The sequence below is a fragment of the Urocitellus parryii genome, chromosome 11 (assembly GCF_045843805.1).
Source record: "Urocitellus parryii isolate mUroPar1 chromosome 11, mUroPar1.hap1, whole genome shotgun sequence".
In the NCBI taxonomy this organism is placed as follows: domain Eukaryota; kingdom Metazoa; phylum Chordata; class Mammalia; order Rodentia; family Sciuridae; genus Urocitellus; species Urocitellus parryii.
The window spans coordinates 124,255,039-124,265,614 of NC_135541.1; the positions used below are offsets into that span (position 1 = coordinate 124,255,039).

Below are 10,576 nucleotides of genomic sequence, written 5' to 3' on the forward strand. Positions count from 1 at the left end.
TAAAAAAAAAAATGGTACCAGGGATTGAAACCAGGGGCGCTTAACTACTGAAGTACATCCCAGCCCCCCACCTTTAATTTTTTTTTTTTTTTAGTTGCAGATGGACACAATCTTTGTTTTCTAATTTATTTTTATGTGGTGCTGAGGATCCAAACCAGTGCCTCGCAGTGCGAGACAAGCACTCTACCAGTGAGCCACGTCCCCAGCCCTTTTTTGTATTTTATTTAGAGACAGGGTCTCACTGAGTTGCTTAGTGCACTGATAAACTGCTGACGCTGGCTTTGAACTTGGAATCCTCCGGCCTCAGCCTCCCCAGCCACAGGGTCCAGGCGGGGTGGCGCCGGCATTTCTTAGGGCGGTGTAGTGCTTGACGTCTTTCATGCGGGGAGCTGTGACCAGTCGGTGGGGCCGAAGAAAAATCTATAATAGAAGGAACTGGGGTTAAAGCAACTGAGACGTCAGCCCGGAGGCTGGGCGGGAGGCTGGGCCAGGGCCAGCCCCAGGCCTCCCGTCCACGTGCTCGAGCTGGGAGAAACCCTGAAAGGCCGCGCCCACCACGCCCCTCCGGGAGCCAATGGCCACGTTAAGTCATCACCCTTGAGGGTCCGGGCGGTGGGGCGACTGGGGATTGACCCCGGGGCGCTGTGCCTCGGGGCCACATCCTTTTAATGTTGGGGACGGGGTCCTGCTTAGTGGCCGAGGCTGGCCTCGAACCCCAGCCCTGCCTCCTCCCAGCCGCGGCAGGGTCGGCCTGCGCGGGGTTCTTTTCGGGAGGCTGGAATGAAAGCCACCAGGACAACTGATCGGAGGTCGGCGCACGGACCCAGCTCGGCCGCATCCCGGGGACACGTACCTCGACTCTCCGTGCACTGCCCCAGCCTCACCCCGAGTGGGTGGCGGGCTCTTTTTCTGGGTGCTGTTTTACCACGGGGCGCTCTCCCGCGACTCCGGGATCGCCGGGGTAGAAAGGACGCGCGTTCCGCGGAGACCGAGGTGGACCTGAGACCGAGCAGGCCCCTCGGTCCTGAAGGAACTAACGGGCGCCTCCGGTTCCACTCCGGGGACACCGAGCGAGAACCACGGGGTCCTCCGAGTCCAGAACAGAACCGAGAAGTCAGAAACGGACACACCGAGTCAGGGCTCCGCCAGGACCGGGGCTACCCGAATTGCTCCACAAGGGCTTTTCCCAGAACGACTCGGATTGGGCCCCAAATGCCGCAATCCCGGTCACGTGACCTCTCCCCGCCCGCCCTCTTCTCCAGAGACCGAGGGCCCGGCGCGCACCGCTCCACCCAAAGCGCAGACCTGCGCATGCGCGGAGCTGGCGCGACGGACCCCGGAACTTCCGGAGCCGCGTCCTGGGGAAGCGCTTTGGCTTCGCCTGGGGTTTCCCGCTTCCTGCGCCGCGGACTGGAACTCGGCCGTTAGCTCTGCGCGACCTTCCTCTTCTTTACCGCCTTTTACAATTTTCAACTCTTGCTTAAGGGTTAACAGAGCCTCTGTTTTCTAATTGAATTTCAAAACCTGAATCACCCTCAATCCCACCTTCATGAACCTGCCCAGCTGCTCCGCAGTCACCAACGTTGGTGGAAGTGAGGGCTAACTAACTAACCTTACCCTTACCCTAACCTCTAAGTGCCGCGTTTGGAGCTGAGGCTGCTTTGTCTGTCCCTCTTGTTTGTGCTGCATCTGGTTCAAGTTGACACTTGGACCCACTTGGCCTTGGAACGTCGCCTCTTCTCCCCAGGAGCTAGCTTACTGTCCCACGTCGTACCTGTTTTTATTTCCCCTGTCTTAAAGTCAGAACTGCTGATGTGATTAGTCAAGTTGTACCTATAGATAATGAATTCTAAAAAGTGATACACAGTTCACACGTAAAATAAAAATAGCAATGTTTGTAAAACTGCCAAAGCACCGGTACCTGTTTCCATAGAATTAGCAACTGTAAATGTTTAACATAAGTAAAACTAATACCAATAATTTCTCAGGCATTTTCAGTATCTTTTACAAAACAGCCACAAAATTGGGTAAGATGAAGACCACCTACTTCACTTAACAATTAAGAGATGAGAATATATTTGAATTATATTTGTTTGTTGTTTTGGTTCTGGGGATTTAATCCAGGGACAATTTGCCGTGTCCCCAGCACCGCCCCTCTTGTTTTTTACTTTGAGACAGGATCTCAATAAATTGATGAGGCTGGCCTTGAACTTGCAATCCTCCTACCCCAGCCTACCAAATCCCTGAGATCACAAGTTTACACCACCACACCTGGCTATACCTGGATTTGAGAAGTCAAAATTTCCTGTTTTCTGGCGTGCGGTGGCACACGCCTGTAATCACAGTAACTCTGGAGCCTGTGGAAGGAAGCCATCCTCAGCAGATTAGCAAGGTGCTTAGCAACTCAGCGAGATCCTGTCGGTAAATAGAATGATAAAAAGGGCTGGGGATGTTGCTCAGTGGTTAAGCACCCTTGGGTTCAATCTCTGGCACCAAAACAACACCACCACCACCCTTGGGTTCAATCCCTGGCGCCAAAACAACAACAACAGCAACAAAACATTTCTCAGAAAAGGATTTTCCTTTTGACAGTAAATATTAGGGAAAAGTTATTGTTTTCTGTTTGTTGCTTTTCATCTTAAATTGAGGGATTGTGCATGTTTTCAGCATTAAGATTTTTTTCAATGAATCTTTATTTGTGGTGCTGAGAACGGACCCCAGTGCCTTACACATGCTAGACAAGTGCTCTACCACTGCGCTATGACTCCAGTGCCTTCAGCATTGTTTTGATACTGCCACAATAATCAAAACAGTTATTAGCAGATCAAGTTAATAGTGAATTTGTTTTACAAACCACAGGACATTGAGAATTGCCTGCTGAGACAGGGGTTATTGCCATCTGGTCTATGCCACGAAGCCAAAGCATTACAGTGATCCTGTGATAAACCTACTCTTCATTTTGTGTTATCTATTTTCCTTTACACCACTATTTTGTATCAGCCTTGAGGTTATTATTATCAAAGATTAGGGAGAAATAAGAGGTTGCATAACAAGTTACCATGTAACGATAAAATATCAGTTCTGTGGTCTTTTAAGGCTTTGACCTTGAAAATAAAATATAATGTACTGTAATGGTTATCAGACTCACTGTATATCAGATTTATTCACTATTTTTACATCACACTACTAAATTTTGCTTTCTGTTGAACATGTGTTCAGTCTTTACAAGCTATTTGCAATTAACAGATGAAGAAGAAAAAAAAAAACAATGGAGAGTTATGTCCAAGTACTTTTTGAGGCAAGGAGGCATATAGCCGTGATCAAAGGCATCAAATGTAGAATGCTTATTTAACAAACTTCTCAGTACCTCTGTTTAAGGCACCTAAGTCGTAGGAGATGAATAATTCACAACCCTTTGAAGAACAAAGTCTAAACATAAGATTATGAGCCAAGAGAGAAATGGCAGGCAGAAAAATGGCTGAGCTGACAGCTTGTGCCCAGGAAACTCAAAGGGTGCCAAAACTTTGATTTGCTCACTTCAGTGAAGGTCTGATCACCTATTTTGCAGGGCTTGATTTTGCTAATGTGAAGTTAGTTGATCCATTTATGATGGAGAGACTTATACCATGAAAGATTATCAGTCGCCAGTTGCCTGCCTGTAATCCCAGTGGCTTGGGAGGCTGAGGTAGGAGGCCCTAAGCAACTCAATGAGACTCTGTCTCAAAATAAAAAATAAAAATGGGCTGGGATGTAGCTCAGTGGTTAAGCACTCCTCAGTTCATTCCTGGTACCAAAAAAAAGAAAAAAAAAAAAAAAGAAAGAAAAAAAAAACTCACCCTTTAAATGTCAGCTAGAGGTGTGGATTTACTAATTTATAGGGAGACTATATCTTTACATTGACTGCATTCTTCTTGCTCTTTAGTAAGAATATAATATTATCTGAAATGCAAGTCACAGAAGTATTTAATATTTTCTAGTAGCCATATTAAATTATAAAAAGAAATGGGTAAAATTAGTTTTAATGATATATTTTATTTAACCTAACATATCCAAAATATAATAATTTTCCAACATATGATCTCTGAAAATCATTACTGAGATATTTTACTTTTTTTTTTTTCCATTTAAATCCTTAAAATCTTAGGTGGATTTTAACATCTCCATTTGATGTTAACATCAAATTAGCCACATTTCAAGTACTCATGTCACTAGAGGGAGGTCTTGTGCATCTCCTTTCTGGGAAAAGGTAACTGAGAAGCCAAGCTAATGATCATCAGTTTCTCTGGTGAGTATAGAATCAAAGTAAAAGGTGCCGCTGGTCTGAAGGGGTATTTTATATACTTGGCAAGAATAGTGGACCTGGTCCACAGGAGAGTACCCTTTTTAGTGTTTTTGTTAATTGTTGTATTAAATATGTCTTACCTCAGTAGTACTAGACTAATTTGCCAAATGCTTGCTTCTTTTGATTCTATGCAAACCACTTTCCTCTATTAACGTACTTTCTTTTCTTCAAACAGGTTTTAATTTTTTTTTCTTTATAGCTAGTTATATTTGATTGCAGACTGGTCACTCTTTGATTTGTGTTTTCCTAAATCTCTTTATCCAAGTAATTGCTTTCTTTTTGGGGTATCTATTACCTTTTATGTTTGGATAATTCACCTAATTCACCCATGGTGTGTGTGTGTGTGTGTGTGTGTGTGTGTTAAATGCATGCATTTTTTATTGTAAATGTATTTTCAGATGGTAAATTACAACCATACTACGAACAATTTGGAAAATAGAGAAAAGCAAATAAAAATTGGCATTTTTATGCAGTAATTTCTTAGTCTTTTGGCAGTGCATATTTTCATTTAGTTGAAGTTATAGACTACAAATTTATGTTGTTGTAATAATATATAAAAGGAATTTTCCCACATTATTAAAATTTTAAATGAAATAGAATTTCAAATAAATGGAACTTCAATCTGTGGATTGAAATTGGCGTAATATATCCAACTTTTTTGGGGGGAGGATGTTATTCTTTTTGATAAAATGACACTATAGTGGACAGCTTGATACTGGGATCACCTTTCCACATTTTAGAATACATTTTTAATAATGAAGTTTCTGAGTTAGAGGAAATTACTATCTTTATGACTTTTAATTGCCAAATCGTCTTCCAAGAGGATTTTTTAAAATATTTATTTTTTAGTTCTCGGCGGACACAACATCTTTGTTGGTATGTGGTGCTGAGGATCGAACCTGGGCCGCTCGCATGCCAGGCAAGCGCACTACCGCTTGAGCCACATCCCCAGCCCTTTTTTTTTTCCAAGAGGATTTTTAACAAGCTATTTCACCTGTCCTCATGTTGGATATTATTGTTCTTAAAACATTTACTTATTTAATAGACTTGTTCCATTCCTTTATTCATTAAATATTTATTGAGCACCTATTATGCCACAGGCAGTGTTCTAAGTGCTCTGGACACAATAGTGAATAAAATAGACAAAATTCCCTGCTCTCTAGTATTCTGGGTGAAACAATGAACCAGGTAAATAAAATAAGTGTGTTAAAGGAAAAAAATAAGGATAAGGCAGGAAGAAGAATATGAACTATCATTGGGGTGAGCATTGAAATTTTAGTTAGGATGACTGAACATTCTAAAGCTAATTTAAAAAAAAACTTTTTTTTTTTTAGTTGCGGATAGATACAATACTTTTATTTCGTTTATTTACTTTTTTTAAATTTATTTTTTAGTTGGAGTTGGACACAATACCTTTATTTTATCTATGTATTTTTTTTAATGTGGTGCTGAGGATCGACCCCAGGGCCGCACATGTGCAAGGTAAGCCCTCTACTGCTGAGCCACATACCCAGCCCCTTATTAACTTTTTTAATATAGTGCTGAGGATTGAACCCAGTGCCTTCCATATGCTAGGTGAGTGCTCTACCACTGAGCTACAATCCCAGCCCATAAAGCTGACTTTTTGGCGGGGAGGGTACCAGGGATTGAATTCAGGGGCACTCAGCCACTGAGCCACATCCTCAGCCCTATTTTATATTTTATTTAGAGACAGAGTCTCACTGTGTTGCTTATGGACTCTTCGTTGTTGAGGGTGGCTTTGAACTCCTGCCTTAGCCTCTGGAGCTACTGGGATTACAGGTGTGAGCCACTGTGCCCAGCCCTCACTGAACATTTTAAATTTAAATTATAAATCTACAGAAAACTTATAAGTATAATAGTAAAACCTTTTTATTTTCTGAGTCATTTGAGAGATAATTACCCATACATTGTTCTATTTCCCCAAATACTTTAGGGTATCTTTCCTACGATGGAGGACTTTCTCATAGGTAAGCAAAATGTAAGCCTAAAAAAAAAAGGGTATTAACATTGAAACACTAATACTATTTTAGCCTTAGGCCCCACTCAAATGTTATCAGTTGTCCCAATAATGCTCTTTAAAATTTTTGTTTCATATATATGTATTTTTTTAGTTGTTGATGGACCTTTATTTCATTTATTTACTTATATGTGGTTGGTGCTGAGGATCAAACCCAGGGCCTCACGCATGCTAGGCAAGTGCTCTACCACAGAGCCACAACCCAGCCCCATATAGGTTTTTTTTTTTTTTTTTTTTGTTATAGATGGACAGAATGTCTTTATTTTGTTTATTTTTATGTGATGCTGAGGATTGAACCCAGTGCCTCATGCGTGCTAGGCAGGTGCTCTGCCACTGAGCTACAGCCCTAGCCCCATATAGTTGTTTTTTTAATTTGTTCTTTTTAGTTATACATGACAGTAGAGTATGTTTCAATAAATGTTCTTTTTTTTCCTAAGAGAGAGAAAGAGAGAGAGAGAGAGAATTTTTTAATATTTATTTTCCATTTCTCGGCGGACACAACATCGTTGTTTGTATGTGGTGCTGAGGATCGAACCCGGGCCACATGCATGCCAGGCGAGCGCGCTACCGCTTGAGCCACATCCCCAGCCCTCAATAAATGTTCTTAATAGCAAAAATATTCAGTTCTTTTTTTTTTTTTTTTTAAAGAGAGAGTGAGAGAGGAGAGAGAGAGAGAGAATTTTTAATATTTATTTATTTATTTTAGTTCTCGGCAGACACAACATCTTTGTTGGTATGTGGTGCTGAGGATCGAACCCGGGCCGCACGCATGCCAGGCGAGCGCGCTACCGATTGAGCCACATCCCCAGCCCTTCAGTTCTGAATTATGTGGCTTTTAGTTATCATGTCACTTTAGTCTGCTTCAGTCTGAGAGAGTTTCTTGATATTTCTTCAAATTTTCTGACCTTGACACTTTTGAAGATCAGACCACTTATTTTGTAGAATGTCCTTAAACTTAGGACTGTGTAATATTTCTTTGTGATTAGACCAAGGGTTATGCATTTTTGGCAGGAATATTATAGAATATTGATGCTGTATTCTCATTGTATCTTTCTCTTTTTTTAAAAAATATTTTTTTTAGTTGTAGTTGGACACAATGCCTTTATTTTATTTATTTTTATGTGGTGCTGAAGATTGAACCCAGCGCCTCGCACGTGCTAGACGAGCCCTCTACTGCTGAGCCACAACTCCAGCCCCCTCATTGTATCTTATGGGGAGGGCCATAATTTTGATTTGTATCATTACTGACAGTGTTTGCTTGAATCACTTGATTTAGACCTTGTCTTCCAAGTTTCTCTATTGTAGTCTTCTGCACTTTGTGATTTAGTACACACTGGGAAGATGTTTGATCATGTTCCTCATCAAAATTTCAGTTTTTTTGAGTACATCTAGATGTATAAGCTCATGATTTCTTATTTTACCAATGGGCTATACCAGCATTTTCTGTTTTAGTCAATGAATTCTATTGTGTGTGTTTGTTGATACAGGTCTCACTATGTTGCACAGGCTGGTTTTGAACTTGCAATACTCCCACCTCAGCCTCCCTATTAGGTGGGACCCCAGACCTGCATGCCAACATTAAATTAGTATCATGTTTTTCCAGTTGAACCAGTTGAGTGGTGTCTCAGGTTTTTCCAGTGGACAGTTTAAGATAAATGCCTGTGTCTATTTCATATGTCCCTATCAGTCTTTGAGTACTTCCTTGCTTTCTGGCACATAAGATATCTTAGGTTTATTATAATAGTAAAAAAAAAAAATAGTCTACTTTCCTGCCCCAACACTGGAATCAGCCATTTCTCCAAGGAGCCCTAGAGAAGCCACTTTGTAAGTGCTAGTTATGCTCATTGCTCTTCCATGTTACTCCTTCCAGTTCTTCTCAAAGGTCAGAGAATATGTGTGTATACTCATTAGTGTGTGTGTGTGTGTGTGTGTGTGTGTGCATAATTTTTTTTTTGTACCCAGGATTGAACCCAGGGGTACTTAGCCACTTTCCCACATCTCCAGCCATATATATATATATATATATATATATATATATATATATACACACATACACACACACACACATACACACACATATATATATGTATGTATATGCATGTATATATTTTATATATAGATATGCATATATAAATATGTATACTGTGTGTGTGTATATATATATATATATATATATATATATATATATATATATATATAATTGTTTTCTTTTTAAAAAAATTTTAACTTATAGATGGACATAATATCTGCTGCTGGGGTTACCAGCACCCTGGTAGAGCAGATTCCTGCCTGGAGGTGTGAGCCGCCTGGGAAAATAAAAATTCTGAAAATAATCAACAAGGTATAAAAGCTAAAGACAGAAGTTAGTTAAAAAGGGGGGCACCTGGTAGGTTTTCCAGCCCTGACAGGAACTGGAACGGGACCACTGAAGAAGGCCCCAATCCTTTCTTTAAGGGAAGTACATCCGAGGTTTCAGTGTGGTAGGTTCTTGAGGTAAACAGGTTGTTTGGTGCTTGGCCCAAATTTCGGGAGGCTGTGTTTGATGCTGGGGCTGTGAGCTAAGGCAGGGCATCAGCGTGATCTGGGCTTTCTCCCAGATCATGGAATTCTCCTGTAATTTCACCCAGTGCCCAGAGAAGCAACTTCTTCGACTTAATGGCTCAAACAAAATCCATAGTTCATACACAGCTCCCAACAAATACCTTTATTTTATTTTATTATTATTATTTTTTTATGATGTGCTGAGGATTGAACCAGTGCTCCAGATGTACTAGGTAAGTGCTCTGTCACTGAGCTACAACCCCAGCCCTTATGTTTTATTTTGAGACAGGGTCTCACTAAATTGCTTAGGGGCTCACTAAATTGCTGAGGCTGGCTTTGAACTTGCAATCCTCCTGCCTCAGCCTCCTGAGCTGCTGGGATTATAGGCTTGTGCTACTGGGCCCAGTTTATATACATATATCCACATGTTAAATACATATTCTAAATACAATTGAAAATCATGAGTACATTTCAATTTCAGTCCAACAACTCAGGGTCCATTCTGGTTTTATCTCTTTCTTATTTGTGCCTCTCTACTCTTGACGGTAAGAAATCTAACTGCTATTATTGTTATTGATTGAACCCAGGGGGACTCAACCATTGAGCTACATCCCTAAGCATTTTATTCTATTTTGCAACATTGTCTTGCTGAGTCCTTGAGGATGCCCTTGAACTTGCTATCCTCCAGCCTCAGTCTCCCAGATCACTAGGATTAAAAGTACCTGGCTCTAGATGCCTTTATTTTGAATTTATTTACTTATTTGCATATCATCAATCTCTTCTACTGCTATGCTTCCCCTGCCTGGATGCCCTCTGACCCCACTTTGGGGTCCACACCCTGACAACACAGCCTTCTCACCTTGCTGAGTCTCTGACATCCCTTGCCAGGCCACTTCTCCTTCTGCATTGTCCCTCCTTATCCTACTTAGGCTCTGACATACCCTGTGGGCTAATCGGCCTTATTCTGTTCCACCTAATATTCCTTGAATTTTTCATGAAAGGAAGAAGAGGAGGAAAAGTAAAGGTGAATTTTTAGTGAAGACCCAGTGGAAATGGGAACGTTAGTCACGTGGATGTCTTGGTGGGAACATTCCAGATGTACCACATCAAGTGTAAATGCTCTGCCACAGGAGCATGACTGGTATATTGGAAGGACATCAAGGTCATGTGGCAACAAAAGGAGCAAGAGGGTTATAACAATTGGCAAGGTCATGGAGACCAGGGTGGAGGGAGACAGAAGGAGGTAAACTAGGCAGGGCTTGAAAGTTCTTCAGATTTTACTCTGAATAAGAATTGGAGATTTTGGAGAGTTGAACCAAGGAGTGAGAATGTTTTAGGCTTTACAGGTTCACTCAGGTTATTCTCCTGGGAACCGAGGAAGTGGAAGCCAGGACACCTTTTAGGAGGTGATTACAAAAATCCAGGCGAGAGGTGATGGCGGCTTGGATCCTGGTGGTGGTGGTGGTGGGGTGGGTGTGGATTGGACGTGGAGCCCATGGGAATTGCCACTGACCAGAGGTGGGATATGGGAGAAAGAGAGGAATCCAGGATGGTGTCAGGGTCCAGAGCCTGTGAGCTGGGGTGTCACTTGGAGGTGGGGCACTCCTGGTAGGAAGCCCCCAGGTTTAACCCCCGGGGGTGGGGGAGGAGTTCCC

The 10,576-nt window shown here is 41.9% G+C and overlaps 1 long non-coding RNA gene across 1 annotated transcript; it reads right to left on the reverse strand.

Annotated features, from left to right (window-relative positions):
• Positions 1–59: 59 nt before the first annotated feature.
• On the reverse strand, positions 60–1,256 carry LOC144249107 (uncharacterized). Its single transcript, XR_013342160.1, has 2 exons — positions 854–1,256; positions 60–420 (listed from the first exon to the last, which is right to left on the reverse strand). It is a non-coding gene; the product is annotated as an uncharacterized LOC144249107 (long non-coding RNA).
• Between the last annotated feature and the right edge of the window lie 9,320 nt (positions 1,257–10,576).